The 16,881-nt window shown below is 47.4% G+C and overlaps 1 protein-coding gene across 2 annotated transcripts in view; it reads right to left on the bottom strand.

Moving 5' to 3' along the window:
- NMNAT1 (nicotinamide nucleotide adenylyltransferase 1) overlaps positions 1-16,881 on the bottom strand; it is a 51,796-nt gene that overhangs the window by 34,388 nt on the left and 527 nt on the right. The gene's annotated exons all lie outside the window — the stretch shown is intronic.

Genomic DNA, 16,881 nt, shown 5'->3' with positions numbered 1-16,881 from the left:
CGCCAGCACGGGGAAGCCGTGTTTACATACGGCTCTCCCCGTTCTTCAGCTCCGGGGAGCGATCGCGATGGAGCGGCTATAAACGAATAGCCGCGCCCTCGTCCCGGATCGCTCCTGAAGCCACGGGAACCGCCGCATGTACGGGGGGGTCCCGATTGGACCCCCGACCCACGTCTAGGCAGTGACGTACAGGTACGCCAATGTGCCTGTCCGTGCCATTCTGCCAACGTAAATGTACATGCGGCGGTCCGGAAGTGGTTAAAGCAGAACTATAGGCAAAACTCTCCCCCCCACCCCTTTTTAAATAGAGTAAAGAAGGGCTATTACCCCTTTTTGCCTCTGTGTCCTAGTGGGGAGATTTACCTTCACTTCCTGTCCCATGGTCAAGTGGAAATCCATTCAAAGTGTGGGAAATCACCAGAACTGGTGCCCCCATTGGAAGATTTCCCCTCTGTTCTTGTTCTGGTGACAACCCAACACTTTAGGTGAGAATGATCAACGTCACAAACTTGGTAGGATTTTGGAGGGGTTCAGTGGTGGCTGGTGCTCAAAATTTTTGGGGGAGCGCAAACAAAATTCTGATAACCCCCCCCCCCCCCCATCAAATGTAGCCTCACTGTGCCCCCATCAAATGCGGCCTCACTGTGCCCCCATCAAATGCGGCCTCACTGTGCCCCCATCAAATGCGGCCTCACTGTGCCCCCATCAAAGGGGAAGCAGCCGCCCTGCTGCGTACATATACTGCAGCAGGGCGGCTGCTCTGTGCCAGATCACATACCTAGTACATGATCTGACACTTCCGGGTAAGGGGCGCCAGCGACCCGCTCCCACTTTGATCACACACACACAGCGGGAGCCCAGCAGCAGGTACTACAGACTTGGTGTCTGCCGACACCAGGCCGATTAACCACTTGCCGATCTCCTCATGTAGATATACGTCAGCAGAATGGCACGGACAGGCACATCAACGTACCTGTACGCGCTCTGCTTGACGTAGGTGGGGGGTCCGATCGGGGCCCCCCCCCGCTACATGCGGCGGTCGGTAAGCCTCGGGGAGCGATCCGGGACGACGCCGCGGCTATTTGTTTTTAGCCGCTCCGTCGCGATCGCTCCCTGGAGCTGAAGAACGGGGAGAGCCGTATGTAAACAAGGCTTCCCCGTGCTTCACTGTGGCGGCTGCATCGATCGAGTAATCCCTTTTATAGGGGAGACTCGATCGATGACGTCAGTCCTACAGCCACTCATAAAAATGCAATAAAACTATCCCCTATTTTGTAAACACTATAAATTTTGCGCAAACCAACCGATAAACGATTATTGCCATTTTTTTTACCAAAAATAGGTAGAAGAATACGTATCGGCCTAAACTGAGGGAAAACATTTTTTTATATATGTTTTTGGGGGATATTTATTATAGCAAAAAGTAAAAAATATTGAATTTTTTTCAAAATTGTCGCTCTATCTTTGTTTATAGCGCAAAAAATAAAAACCGCAGAGGTCATCAAATACCACCAAAAGAAAGCTCTATTTGTGGGGAAAAAATGACGCCAATTTTGTTTGGGAGCCACGTCGCACGACCGCGCAATTGTCTGTTAAAGCGACGCAGTCCCGAACTGTAAAAACCCCTTGGGTCTTTAGGCAGCATATTGGTCCAGGGCTTAAGTGGTTAAACAGGATCTATCATGTGATCCTGCACTTGCGGGCCTGGGGGCGTACACCTGTACTCGATGTCCGCCACCAGCCGCTGATCGTTCGGGACAAAAGCAGAACAGTAGTCTGCCTATGTAAACAAGGCAGATTGCCATTCTGTCAGTAGGGAAGGTATTGATCCGGTGTTCCTGCAAAGCAGGGGCACAGATCTATGCCTTCCCTTAGTAAAAGCACCTCCCCCACAATAACCAAACACTGGCTAGGCACACAGTTAACCCTTTGATCTCCCCCTGATGTTTAATCCCTTCCCAGTCAATGTCATTAGTACAGTGCATATATGTTAGCACTGATCACTGTATTAGTGTCACTGGTCCCCAAAAAAGGGTCAAAAGCATCACATTTTGACCGCCACAATATTGCAGTCCTGCTAGAAGTCGCTGATTGCCGCCATTACTTGTAAAATAAATAAATAAAAAAAAAAAAAAAAAGAGATTTATATATATATATATATATATATATATATATATATATATATATATATATATATATATATATATATATATATACACATACATACATATATATATACATACATACATACACATATGTACATATATATATATAATAACTCTGGCTCAGATCGTTGGTGCCTTTTTACCAAACACAGAAGTCCAGTTTCTGTATTTACAAGTGACAGCTCTGCACTTTGTATGTAATGCAATCCTGGTATTTAATGCCCCTTTAAGACCCGCCTACTGTTTGTGAAATTCGACTGACCACACCCACTATTTGATGCGAATTAGTGAAGAGTGTGTGTGGGGGGGATATAAGCGTATATTGATTGGTTTGCACAAAAGTTATAGCGTCTACAAACTATGAGAGATATATATATTGTCACGTCACCTATGGCCAGGTGACAAGTGCACCCCGTAGGGGTCAGGGATACACCTCAGGGTAGTGAACCCTATAGCCGATTACTGCTATCTGAGAGGAAGCGTGAACCCAAGATCGCCCAGGGCGCGGAGTCTAAGACCCTTTGTGGCTTTGTGTTCACCAGAGTCTCTAGTGGTGAGGATGGCCTTCGCTGCAGCTGGGCCCAGGTCGCGACCCCTGGGATCCCCTAGGTCGCGCTCAACAGAGAGAGAGGGGAAGCAGCAAGCAGGACAAACGGAAGTGATGGGTAAGCCGAGGTCAGGGAAACAGGCAGACAGGGTAACCGAGAAACAGGCAAAAGGTCAAGGGCACAGGCAAACAGGAGAAGTCAGGGACGAGCCAAAAACGGTACACAGAGAGGTAATTGTAGCACACTGCAGACAGGAACTTAAACAAACAACACGGTTGAACAGCACTGCAGGCCTGTAGTGCAACAGTTAATATAGACTTCCTGGGACGGCCTGGGTGGGGCCATACAGGAAGGAGAGGAGATAAGAAGATAACAGAACAGAGTCAGGCCTCTTAATGGACAGATGGAGACAGGTAAGCTGCCAGACTATTGCATAGCCATGACATACACACACACACACACACACACACACACACACACACACACACACACACACACACACATACATACATACATACATACATACATACATACATACATACATACATACATACATACATACATACATACATACATATATATATATATATATATATATATATATATATTATCCCATAGTTTGTAGACGCTATAACTTTTGTGCAAACCAATCAATATATGCTTATTGGGAATTTTTTATTTACCAAAAATATGTAGCAGAATACATATTATCCTAAATTGATTAAGAAAATTCGATTTTTTTTTACATTTGTTTTTATTGAACAAGTAATAACCTGTCCAGACACCAGTGACATCTGATGAACTCTCTTTCTGATTGGCTCACAGGCAGCAAGCACGCCGACTCTCTACCAGACATCCGTGGTGTTATCTGTACTCAATGCCCTGTCTATAGGTAAGTGGACCTGTCTTATCCCAACACTGCATTTTCAACATCAGCAAATAGAACAAAATCAGATTTTTTATCTAGACCAGCCAGGTCCGACTCCTATCTCTAATGGCGGCCACACATATAGCTGTATTCAGGTAGGGTGGCTTACTTTTGAGGCGGCGTAGCGTATTGCATATATGCTACGCCGCAAGTCAGAGAGGCAAGTGCTGTATTCACAAAGAACATGCCTCCTAAGTTACGGCGGCGTAGCGTAAATGGGCCGGCCTAAGCGCGCCTAATTCAAATGTGGAACAGGGGGGCGTGTTTTATGTGAATGACTGGTGACCCGACGTGATTGACGTTTTTAAGGAACGGCGCATGCGCCGTCCATGGACATATCCCAGTGTGCATTGCTCCAAAGTACGGCGTTTCGACGTGAACGTACATTACGTCCAGCCCGATTCGCGTACGACTTACGCAAACGACGTAAAAAGACAGGCCTGTTCCGACGTCCATACCTTGCATGGGCTGCGCCACCTAGGGAGCAGCTTTATCATTACGCCAGCGTATCTCTAACGTAAACGGCGTTACTAATTGCGACGGGTGCACGTACGTTTCTGAATCGGCGTATCTAGGCATTTGCATATTCTACGCTGAACTCAACGGAAGCGCCACCTAGCGGCCAGCGTAAATATGCACCCTAAGATACGACGGCGTAGGAGACTTACGCCGCTCGTATCTTAGCCTAATTTAAGCGTATCTGGTTTCCAGAATACGCTTAAATTTGCGACGGCGTAGATTCAGAGTTACGATGGCGTATCTACTGATACGCCGGCGTAACGCTCTGTGAATCTAGCCAATAGGCTTCAAAAATGTTTACCCAATCAAAGCGCAATCAACAAACAATCAAATAGCCAGAACTCCCCTTCCAGAGTCAACCAGCTAGGGCAGAATAATATTGATCATTTTGCATCGATCAGCAGCACTGAGAAGCTTTGATCATGAATATGATCCTATTTAAAAATTGATCGGATTATGAGATTTACAGATTAAAGATCGCCTTCATTACTTTTTTACTTTAATTTAGTTTTCAATTTAACTTTATTGCTATCACAAGGGGGTTAACAAGACCCCTGTGTGATAGCTTTGGCCAGGTAACAAGTACTCTTTATGGAGGCATCAGCATCTATTAGACCCCTGGGGGCAGATCCACATACATCTGCGCCGGGCGTAGCGTATGTAAGATACGCTACGCCGCTGTAACTTACTTGGCTTTGAATCCTCAACGAATTTGCGCCGTAAGGCGGCGTAGTGTATCTCTCGCGGCGTAAGGGCGCGGAATTCAAATGGATCTAATGGGGGGCGTGTTTTATGTTAATACGTCGTGACCCGACGTAAACGACGTTTTTTTGGAACTGCGCATGCGCCGTCCCTGGGGGTATCCCAGTGTGCATGCTTAAAATTAAACCGGAACAGGCCAATGCTTACGACGGTGACGTCATTCTACGCAAATTCCTATTCGCGAACGACTTACTCAAACAACGAAAAAAATTCAAAATTGTACGCGGGAAGGATGGCCATACTTAAGATTAAGTACGCCTCAGTATAGCAGCTTTAACTATATGCCGGAAAAAGCCGAACGCAAACGACGAAAAAAAAAAAACGGCGGGCCGACGTACGTTCGTGGATCGCCGTAAATAGCTAATTTGCATACTCGACGCAGATTACGACGGGAACGCCACCTAGCGGCCGCCGAAAAATTGCATCTTAGATCCGACGGCGTACGAAGACGTACGCCTGTCGGATCTAGCCGAGATGCCGTCGTATCTTGTTTTGAGGATTCAAAACAAAGATACGACGCGGGAATTTTGAAATTACGCCGGCGTATCAATAGATACGCCGGCGTAATTTCTTTGTGGATCTGCCCCCTGGTGTCTCCTTTGCCCTCCAATGCAGCTAATTAAGCAGCGATTTTGCTTGAGTAGCTGTTTGCCTTGCAGTAGCAGCCAACGAATGACAGCACTCAGACCGGAAATCATTGTCACTTCCAGCTTCATTAGTCACAGAGGAGATGGGGGAACAGGTGTTCCTCCATCTCCTCTGCATCTAGCTATTCTGTCTGTTTACTGCAGTCCTGGAAGAATAGAAAAGCCCGGGAACCACCACAGGTGGTGCTGGGAGAGGGGTGGGGGGCAGGGCAGGCCCTTCAGTAAAAGAGATCAGGTGGCTGTAGAGCCGCCCAGATCAATTCTGTTGAACAGCCGATCGCTTGCTGCAGCTGAACAGCCATGAACTAGTTATAACCACTTACTTGTTATACTTTTTGTTGTCAGCAAGTGGTTAAAAAATAAATAAAAAAACTGCCCCACAAAACTGACAACATGCACGTGGGCATATGACCCGGTGTTTATGACGCAGCAACATGCATGCATTTCCTAGGCATTGTGGTGTGACTAAGCCCTATAAATACTGAAGACACCAAACTGACAAAGCCGTGAAACTGCAGCGCAGCGGGTATGCGATTTCTAGAGTACTGCACTAATTAATGCTTCCTCTCCCGCAGGTTTCTTCCTGGTTGTCGGTCCTTTCTGGCTATCAAACTCCATATTCCCCGAGCTAGTGCTGAACAAACAATCCCGCACCGGGATGTGCTACGAGCCGGTGGTCTGCTGCCCATGCTTCTGGCATGTCTGAAGAATGCAAAAAGGCGATTCCGCCATCGCTAGCAATCACAGAGACCTTTCAAAAATAGAGTGCCTTGCTAGATCCATCCAGTTCACCCTGTACCTTCCCCTCCTACTCCTGCAGGTGGCGTAATAACCCATTGGTCTACTGATCCAGCTGTGTCCTTCAATGAACGAGAGACAAAGAGAAAGCCTTCCAAAACCTATGCAGTTCCCTCTGTACCTAGCCTCCTACTCCTGCAGGTGGCATAATAACCACACCTGGCTTTGTTCTTCAATGAAGGAAAAAATAAAGCTTTCCTAGACCTATCCAGTTCACCTTGGACCTAGCAGGTGGCATAATAACCCATTGGTCTACTGGCCCAGTTGTGTCCCTTCAATGAACGAAAGAGAAAGCCTTCCTAGATCTATCCAGGTCTTCCAGGCCAGTACCTAGCCTCCTACGTCTAAGGTGGCATAATAACCCATTGGTCTACTGGCCCAGCTGGGTCCCTTCAATGAACTAAAGAGAAAGCCTTCCTAGACCTATCCAGTTCACCCTGTACCTAGCCTCCTTCTCCTGCAGGTGGCACAATAACCACACCTGGCTTTGTTCTTCAATGAAGGAAAAATAAAGCTTTCCTAGACCTATCCAGTTCACCTTGGACCTAGCAGGTGGCATACTAACCCATTGGTCTACTGGCCCAGCTGTGTACCTTCAATGAACTAAAGAGAAAGCCTTCCTAGACCTATCCAGTTCACCCTGTACCTAGCCTCCTTCTCCTGCAGGTGGTGTAGAAACCCATAGATCTACTGATCCAGCGGTGTCCTTCAATGAACGAAAGAGAAAGCCTTCCTAGATCTATCCAGGTCTCCCAGGCCAGTACCTAGCCTCCTACGTCTAAAGGTGGCATAATAACCCATTGGTCTACTGGCCCAGCGGTGTCCTTCAATGAATAAAAGAGAAAGCCTTCCTAGACCTATCCAGTTCACCCTGTACCTAGCTTCCTTCTCCTGCAGGTGGTGTAGAAACCCATTGGTCTACTGATCCAGCGGTGTCCTTCAATGAACAAAAGAGAAAGCCTTCCTAGATCTATCCAGGTCTCCCAGGCCAGTACCTAGCCTCCTACGTCTAAAGGTGGCATAAGAACTCATTGATCTACTGATCCAGCAGTGTCCTTCAATGAAGGAAAGAGAAAGCCTTCCTAGATCTATCCAGGTCACCCAGGCCAGTACCTAGCCTCCTACGTCTAAAGGTGGCATAATAACTCAATGGTCAACTGATCTAGCTGTGTCCTTCAATGAATGAAAGAGAAAGCCTTCCTAGATTTATCCAAGTTACCCTGTACCTGGGATCTTACTTGCAGGTGACATAAAAACCCATTGGTCTACTGATCCAGCTGTATCTTTTAATGAATGAAATAGAAAGAGAAAGTCTTCTTATACCTATCCAGCTCACCCTGTACCTAGCCTTCTACTATTTAAGGTGGCATAGTAGCCCATTGGTTTACAGATTCAGCTGTGTGCTTTAATGAACAAAAGAGAAAGCCTTTCTTAGACCTATCCAGCTCACACTGAGCCTAGCGTCCTACTCCTGCAGGTGGCGTAATAACCTATTGGTCTACTGATCCGGCTGTGTCCTTCAGTGAACGAAAGAGAAAGCCTTTCTAGACCTATTCAGCTCACACTGAGCCCAAGACCCTGCTCCTACAGGTGGCGTAATAACCTATTGGTCTACTGATCCAGCTGTGTCCTTTAGTGAACGAAAGAGAAGCCTACCTAGATCTAATAATTTCACCTTGTACCTAGCCTCCTACTCTTGCAGATATCATAACCCATTGGTCTTCGGACCTATCCAGCTCACCCTGTACCTGGCCTCCTAATACTTAAGGTGGCATAATAACCCATTGGTCTACTGATTCACCTGTGTCCTTCAATGAATGAAAGCAAAAGAGAAAGCCTTTCTAGACCTATCCAGCTCACACTGGGCCTAGCGTCCTTCTCCTGCAGGTGGCGCAATAACCCATCAGTCTACTGATCCAGCTGTGTTCTTTAATGAACGAAGGAGATGGAGAGTCTTCCTCAGGGTTTGACGAATTTGCTTGGAATCTAGGAGCCAGCTAAAAAAGTTAGGAGCCAGAATACGCGCCCCGTCCTGACGAGCTTGCGCACAGAAGCGAACACATACGTGAGCAGCACCCGCATATGTAAACGGTGTTCAAACCACACATGTGAGGTATCGCCGCGATTGGTAGAGCGAGAGCAATAATTCTAGCCCTAGACCTCCTCTGTAACTCAAAACATGCAACCTGTAGAATTTTTTAAACGTCGCCTATGGAGATTTTAAAGGGTAAAAGTTTGTCGCCATTCCACGAGCGGACGCAATTTTGAAGCGTGACATGTTGGGTATCAATTTACTCGACGTAACATTAGCTTTCATAATATTAAAAAAAAAAAATGGGGATAACTTTACTGTTGTCTTATTTTTTAATTAAAAAAAGTGTAATTTTTTCCCAAAAAAGTGCGCTTGTAAGACCCCTGCGCAAATACGGCATGACAGAAAGTATTGCAACAATCGCCATTTTATTCTCTAGGGTGTTAGGATAAAAAATATATAATGTTTGGGGGTTCTAATTAGAGGGAAGAAGATGGCAGTGAAAATAGTGAAAAATTACATTAGATTTGCTGTTTAACTTGTAATGCTTAACTTGTAATACCAACGGCCACCACCAGATGGCGCCAGCTTACACATCTGGTGGTAATAACTTGTAATACCAATGGCTCACCACCAGATGGCGCCAGCTCACAAGCCATCCTTCCAAGCCAAGTGGCCAGGACTCTATTTCTAGTCGCCATGGCGACCTGGCACCCAGGATTTGTCAAGCCCTGGTCTTCCTAGACCTATCTAGTTCACCCTGAGCTCCTTAAAGCAGAACGCCAGTCAAACAACTACAACCACAGACAAAACTCACCTACGTGTACGCCGCGGCCCGAGGGTGACGCCATGGGCCAAGGGTGACACCGCGGCCCGAGGGTGACGCCGCGGCCCGAGAGTGAGGCCGCGGCCCGAGAGTGAGGCTGCGGCCCGAGAGTGACGCCGCGGCCCGAGGGTGACGCCACTGTTTCATATGCCTTCTTCTGCAGTTTCCTGTGCCAATGGATAGCTCACTGGGTAATGAATAAGCCTCGCCATGCTGATGATTTCTCTCCCGTGCCTTCCTACAACAGCTCCCAGTGTCTGCAATATGTCAGGGTGACAGCACTATGCAATGCAACAGAGCTTGATAGCCTCACAGTGATAAAAAAAAAAAACTCTAAACCTAACTGGGCTTCAATGGATTACAGGACGTTAATACAGATTATGCAACAGACCATAGATAATTCTACTAGCAGTATTTTCATTTTTTTCCAATAAATAACTGAGAAAAATTGTGTTTTATCCATGTATTTTATTTTTACTACTGGTCTTGAATTTGCCTGTAATAGTCACAAGTTCCACTTTCTTGCAGGGAAGGGTTTTCATGTTATTACCAGGGGAGGGCTGGCAGGAGGGGCAGGGTGGAAATCTCCCCCCGGGCTGGTGACACTATGCACAGCCACCGGCCGCCACTACCAAATGCTGTTTTTGCAGAGCAGGAATATGCCTGCTGGAGCTCTGTTAACACAGGTCACGGCCGCTGCTCACCTCCCACTGTGCAGCCGTGCCTGTGTCAGCTCCGAGGTAGATGGCTGCAGAGCTGAGCTATGTCTCGTCTCACACATAGCTCAGCCTCAGCGCACACCAGCGCTGACATCCCCTTCTCTCTCTGCACAGACAGAGAGAGAAGGGTCTTCTGAGTCTGCCCACACTCCCCGGGCATGTGTGGGCACTGGACAGGAAGTTTGAACCCAAAAAAGCATCAGACAGCCTGCCTGCGCCTCAGCCTCCATCCTGGTAAGCTCATCCTCTCTAGTCTCTCTTGCCTCCCAGTGCATAAAAAGGGGTGCCCTGTGGACTTTGTTAAAGGGGATGGGGGGGCAGGCTTTGGTGAGCAGAGACCCTCTTTACACAATAGTCCACAGCATGCACCCTTAAATCAAGTTTCCCAGAACACCCCTTACATCACATCTGATGTATATGGGGGGCCTCTGTGCCGACTCTGAGGTAAGGGGGGCCTCTGTGCCGACTCTGATGTAAGGGGGGCCTCTGTGCCGACTCTGGCCCAGATTCAAGAAGCAATTGCGCCCGTGTAACCATAAGTTACACGGCGCAATTGCTTACTTGCTCCGGTGTAACGAGTGCTCCTGATTCAGGAACCTCGTTACACCGACTGCAGCCTAAAATCTGCGCGGCATAAGGCTCTTATGCCTCGCAGATTTTAGGCTGCATTCTTTCGTGTGCCGCTAGGGGGCGCTCCCATTGTGATCAGCGTGTAGTATGCAAATTGCATACTACCAACTGATTCACAAACTTGCGCGGGCCCCGCGCAAGCCAGGTACGGAGTTTCCGTACGGCAACTTTAGCGCTTGGCTGCCCTTTCTAATAGCAGGGGCAGCCAATGCTAAAGTATAGCCGCCGCTCCCCGCGCCGCGAAATTTTAATTTCACGGCGTTTGCGTAAGCGATTCGTGAATGGTGCTGGACGCCATTCACGTTCACTTTGAACCAAATGGCGTCCTTGAGACGTCATTTGCCGCAATGCACGTCGGGAAAGTTTCCCGACGGAGCATGCGCTGTACGCTCGGAGCGGGAGCGCGCCTAATTTAAATGATTCCCGCCCCCGGCGGGATCATTTACATTGCGCGCGCTTACGCCGGGCAATTTTGCCGGCGCGCCCTCGCAATTCACGGAGCTACTGCTCCGTGAATCGAGGGCAGCGCAAAATATTTGCCCTGTGCCCACGCAAAAATAGCGCAATTCTACCTGAATCTGGGCCTCTGATGTAAGGGGGGGCCTCTGTGCCGACTCTTGTGATCATGAAAAATCTTAGACTGTTTTCCTCGCTCTATGGGCCACTTGACTGGACTTGCCCCCCAGGCCTAAGGCTACCAGCCCTCCCCTGGTTATTACTCACCCAACAGAGCTCCCTACTTTTGTCTTTTTCTGCACAAAAAAAAGAAGAAAAAAACGATGGAAATGGGATCATAAAGGCTGCCATTAGCCACAGCGCCACTAAAGAGTTCTATTTAAGAATGCCAGAGAAGGATGGCGTGATCGAATCAGTACAAGCAGGGCAGGGTGCTCATTGGGTGGAACAGAAAGGGCATTCAGTGTGGCTGAACAATGACAGCTCCTTGACTGATCCCAGCAGCTGCCAGGAGGGGGCAGCCTCCCATCTCGGTGATTATGTCCACTGATTGACAGCCGCTGTTCTTGGACCTGCTCTGCATGCACGGCTCTGCGCAGACATAATTACTGAACTATACTGGGGACAGGAGGGGGGAGGGGCAGCAAGCACAAACAAAGGAAGCCTCTGCCAGTCTGCGCCAGTAATAGAACGAGTATTCTCTACACTAAGAGGCAATTTGTCCTGATATTTCCCTACGAGAGAAAATTAATGAGCAAAAACCGCACAAGACATACAAACAGCGCGCCTTATATACAACAGCTACAAATCTGGTAGAATTTAGGACTAGTTCACACTGCCGCGACCTGTCAAGCGACTTTGTCGCATCCCATTAACAGCAATGGAAACGCTCTAATCGGTGCAACTCAAGTCGCTCCGAAAAAGGTTCCTGCACTACTTCGGGGCGACTTCAGGACAACTTACATCGACTTCTGTTCAAGGAGTCATATGCAAGTCGCAATGAAGGTGCATGCCGGCTTCAAAGTCATGCGCCTTTGATGCTGCGTTGGTGTGAACCAGCCCTTAACCACTTAAGGACCGCCTCCTGCACATATACGTCGGCAGAATGGCACAAGAACGTACAGGTACGTCCTCTTTAAGTGCCCAGCCGTGGGTGCGCGCCCACGACCCAGTCCGAAGCTCCGTGACCGCAGGACCCGATCGCCGCTGGAGCCCCGTGATCGGCCCCCGGAGCTGAAGAACGGGGAGAGCTATGTGTAAACACAGCTTCCCCGTTCTTCACTGTGGCGCCGTCATGATCGTGTGTTCCCTGATATAGAGAAACACAATCAATGATGTCACACCTACAGCCACACCCCCCCTACAGTTAGAAACACAGATGAGGTCACACAAAACCCCTTCAGCGCCCCCTTGTGGTTAACTCCCAAACTGCAATTGTCATTTTCACAGTAAACAATGCATTTTTTGCTGTGAAAATGACAATGGTCCCAAAAATGTGTCAAAATTGTCCGAAGTGTCCGCCATAATGTCGCAGTCTTGAAAAAAAAAAAAAAAAATCGCTGATCGCCGCCATTAGTAGTAAAAAAAAAAACGTTTTTTTAAAAAATGCAATAAAACTATCCCCTATTTTGTAAACACTATAAATTTTGAGCAAACCAATCGATAAACGCTTATTGCGATTTTTTTTTACCAAAAGTAGGTAGAAGAATACGTATCGGCCTAAACTGAGGAAAATTATTATTTTTTTTATATATTTTTGGGGGATATTTATTACAGCAAAAAGTAAAAAAATATTGCATTTTCTTCAAAATTGTCGCTCTATTTTTGTATAGTGTAATGATTCTGTTAAAAAAACGAGTAAATACCTATTAAATTCCTTCATCTATATCACCTCCGGCGTTCTAGTTTCTGTTCTCTCATTCACTTCCTGGTTTGCGGCGCTCGTTCATGTAAGAACTATATTTCCCAGTATGAATTGCGGCACGCCCAGTAATTCACACCTCCTTGAAGTCTCTAACACGTAGAGAGAGTCCTGCTGCACAGACGTAGTTCCCAGGAGGGGGTGAGCACGTTACTGACCACCGCAGTAAAGCCTCCCATCACGGTGGTGAGTAACAATCAGACAAGCAGGAAGTGAACAGAACAGAGAAGAAATAGAGCAACGTCTGAGCAAAAACGAACAATGAGGAAGTGAAAAGAGGAATGTCTGCAGGTAAAGGATGCTTATTATGAAAAAAAAAAAAAAAAATCCTTTACAACCCCTTTAAATACCACTGCATTTATTTGTTTTTTTGTGATATGATTTTTTTCTTTTTTTGGTAAATATATGTGACACATGGTATAAACCAGTGGTCTCAAAGTACCGGCCCGCGGACCAGTTATAAATGGCCCGCAGGCAGGATGGAAGTGAGCTGGCGCCATCTGGTGGTGAGCCGTTGGTATAACAAGTTATTACCACCAGATGTGAGCTGGCGCCATCTGGTGGTGGCCGTTGGTATTACAAGTTAAGCATTACAAGTTAAACAGCAATTCTAATGTAATTTTTCACTATTTTCACTGCCATCTTCTTCCCTCTAATTAGAACCCCCAAACATTATATATATTTTTTATCCTAACACCCTAGAGAATAAAATAGCGATCGTTGCAATACTTTCTGTTACGCCGTATTTGCGCAGCGGTCTTACAAGCGCACTTTTTTGGGAAAAAATTACACTTTGTTTAATTAAAAAATAAGACAACAGTAAAGTTATCCCCATTTTTTTTAATATTATGAAAGAATGTTACGCTGAGTCAATTGATACCCAACATGTCACGCTTCAAAATTGTGTCCGCTTGTGGAATGCCGACAAACTTTTTTACCCTTTAAAATCTTCATAGGCGACGTTTAAAAAAATCTACAGGTTGCATGTTTTAAGTTACAGAGGAGCTAGAATTATTGCTCTCACTCTACCAATCGCGGCGATACCTCACATGTGTGGTTTGAACACCGTTTACATATGCGGGCGCTGCTCACGTATGTGTACGCTCCTGCGCGCAAGCTCGTCGGGACGGGGCGCGTTTTCTGGCTCCTAACTTTTTTTAGCTGGCTCCTAGATTCCAAGCAAATTTGTCAAACCCTGACCAGTGCTGGTGGTAATAATGCGCTCGCTGACACCAGTGCTGGGGGTTAATAATGTGTTCGCTGACACCAGTACTGTTGTTTTTGAAGTTTGAAAGTTTGCATGCGGCCCCCCATGGCATATGAAAACTTGTCTTGTGGCCCTCAGGTAATTTGAGTTTGAGACCCCTGGTATAAACAAATTAAATTGGCCTTAAGGCTGCATTCACACCTGAGCGTTTTGTTGCCTGAAGCGCGACGATCAAAGACGCTAGAGGGGAACAATAACATTATTCTCTATGGAGATGGTTCACATCTCCAACGCAAAACGGCAAACGCCGAACGAACGCCGAACACCTGAATTTCAAACAAGTCCCGAACCCTTTTTTGACCTGTACAAAACCGCGGAAAAAAACGCTGCGTTTTGTCGCGGCAAATAACGCGGAAATTTGTCGCGGTAAAAAACGCCGCCAATCGCCTACGCTTAGGTGTGAATGCAGCCTTAGGGACCTTTCCCAGACCTTGCTTTCTCCTAAATAGCAGAAGGGGGAGTTTTTGGGACATTGAATGAGATGCGTTTTTAAGCAAACAGTAAGAGCTAGATTCAGATAGCCCTGCGTAACGCTGTGCGGGTGTAACGTATCTCCGATACGTTACGCCGCCGTAAATTAGGGCGCAAGTTCCGTATTCAGAAAGAACTTGCGCCGTAAGTTACGGCGGCGTAACGTATGTGCTCCGGCGTAAGCCCGCCTAATTCAAATGTGGATGATGTGGGCGTGTTTTATTTAAATTTAGTGTGACCCCCACGTATCTGACGTTTTTTACGAATGGCGCATGCGCCGTTCGTGAAAGAATCCCAGTGCGCATGCTCGAAAATTACGCCGCAAATCGTCAATGCTTTAGATGTGAACATAACTTACGTACAGCCCTATTCCCGAACGACTTACGCAAAAATTTAAAAATTGGACGCGGGAACGACGTCCATACTTAACATTGCGTACGCCTCATATAGCAGGAGCAACATTACGCCGGAAAAAGCCTAACGTAAACGACGTAAAAAAATGCGCCGGGCGTACGTACGTTTGTGAATCGGCGTATCTACCTAATTAGCATATTCCTCGCGTAAATCGAAGCGCCACCTAGCGGCCAGCATAAAATTGCAACTAAGATACGACGGCGTAAGAGACTTACGCCGGTCGGATCGTAGTCAAATCTATGCGTAACTGATTCTAAGAATCAGGCGCATAGATACGACGCCGCAACTCAGAGATACGACGGCGTATCTGGAGATACGACGGCGTATCTGGAGATACGCAGTCGTATCTCGTACCTGAATCTAGCCCTAAGTATAAATAAAGTTGTATACGTAAATAGCACAAGAGTCCAGAACTGTAACATTACTCTAGATCCAGTAGGTGGCAGTGTTGTCCATGTGTTTCATTGGGACATGTGACCTCCATCTCCTGCTTGGAATCACACTGGAAGAAATAACATTAAAGGGGTTGAAAAGGTTTTTTTATTTTCTAAATAGGTTCCTTTAAGCTCGTGCATTGTTGGTTCACTTACTTTCTTCCTTCCATTTCCCTTCTAAATGTTTTTTTTTCCTTTGTCTGAATTTCTCACTTCCTGTTTCTCCTCAGTAAGCTTGCCCCCATCATCTGGCTGGGGGTTAGTCAGCCAGAACAGCTTACTGAGGAGAAACAGGAAGTGAGAAATTCAGACAAAGAAAAATAAAACATTTAGAAGGGAAATGGAAGGAAAAGGTAAGTGAACCAACAATGCACGAGCTTAAAGGAACCAATTTAGAAAATAAAAAAGGAACCTTTACACCCCCTTTAAAGATGCAGCTCACTTTTAGCCCAATCACATGATGTTCAGTCATAAAGGGGGCGCTCTTGGACCCCCCGAAACACGTTGGATACTCTTTGGATTGTCCCCCCGACTGTGTTTGGAATAAAGTTTTCTTAGTGGTGTGCGGATTTAATCCCCATCTTTGTGACATCACAGTACAAGACAAGGAGGCGGTGGAGATCCTCGGGGGCGTGGAAGTCGCCTGCCCCGGAACCAGATCACCAACATCCATACTCCATTATATTACCAGAGATACCCGACCAGTCCAACGCTACTGATCTACTGTCCTCAACATGCTCTGCACTGAAGGGGGGATATGGGACATCTGGGACTACTGGGGGGGGGGTATGGAACATCTGGGACTGTTGGGGGGAGGGGGATGGAACATCTGGGACTGATGGGGGGAGGGGGATGGAACATCTGGGACTGATGGGGGGAGGGGGATGGAACATCTGGGATTGTTGGGGGGAGGGGGAATGGAACATCTGAGACTGTTGGGAGGGGAGGAATGGGACATCTGGGACTGCTGGGGGGGGGGATGGAACATCTAGGACTGTTGGGGGGGGGGGGAAGGGAACATCTGGGACTGCTGGGGGGGGGTGGAACATCTAGGACTGTTGGGGGGGGGGAATGGAACATCTGGGACTGTTAGGGGGGGAGGGGGATGGAACATCTAGGACTGTTAGGGGGGGAGGGGAATGGAACATCTAGGACTGTTGGGAGGGGAGGAATGGAACATCTGGGACTGCTGGGGGGGGGGATGGAACATCTGGGACTGCTGGGGGGGGGGATGGAACATCTAGGACTGTTGGGGGGGGGGGGGAATGGAACATCTAGGACTGCTGGGGGGGGGGATGGAACATCTGGGACTGCTGGGGGGGGGGGGGGAATGGAACATCTAGG

This window comes from Rana temporaria, chromosome 10 (genome assembly GCF_905171775.1).
Source record: "Rana temporaria chromosome 10, aRanTem1.1, whole genome shotgun sequence".
NCBI lineage: Eukaryota > Metazoa > Chordata > Amphibia > Anura > Ranidae > Rana > Rana temporaria.
Note: the sequence above shows the minus strand (reverse complement) of the source record. Positions and strands in the feature narration are given on the sequence as shown.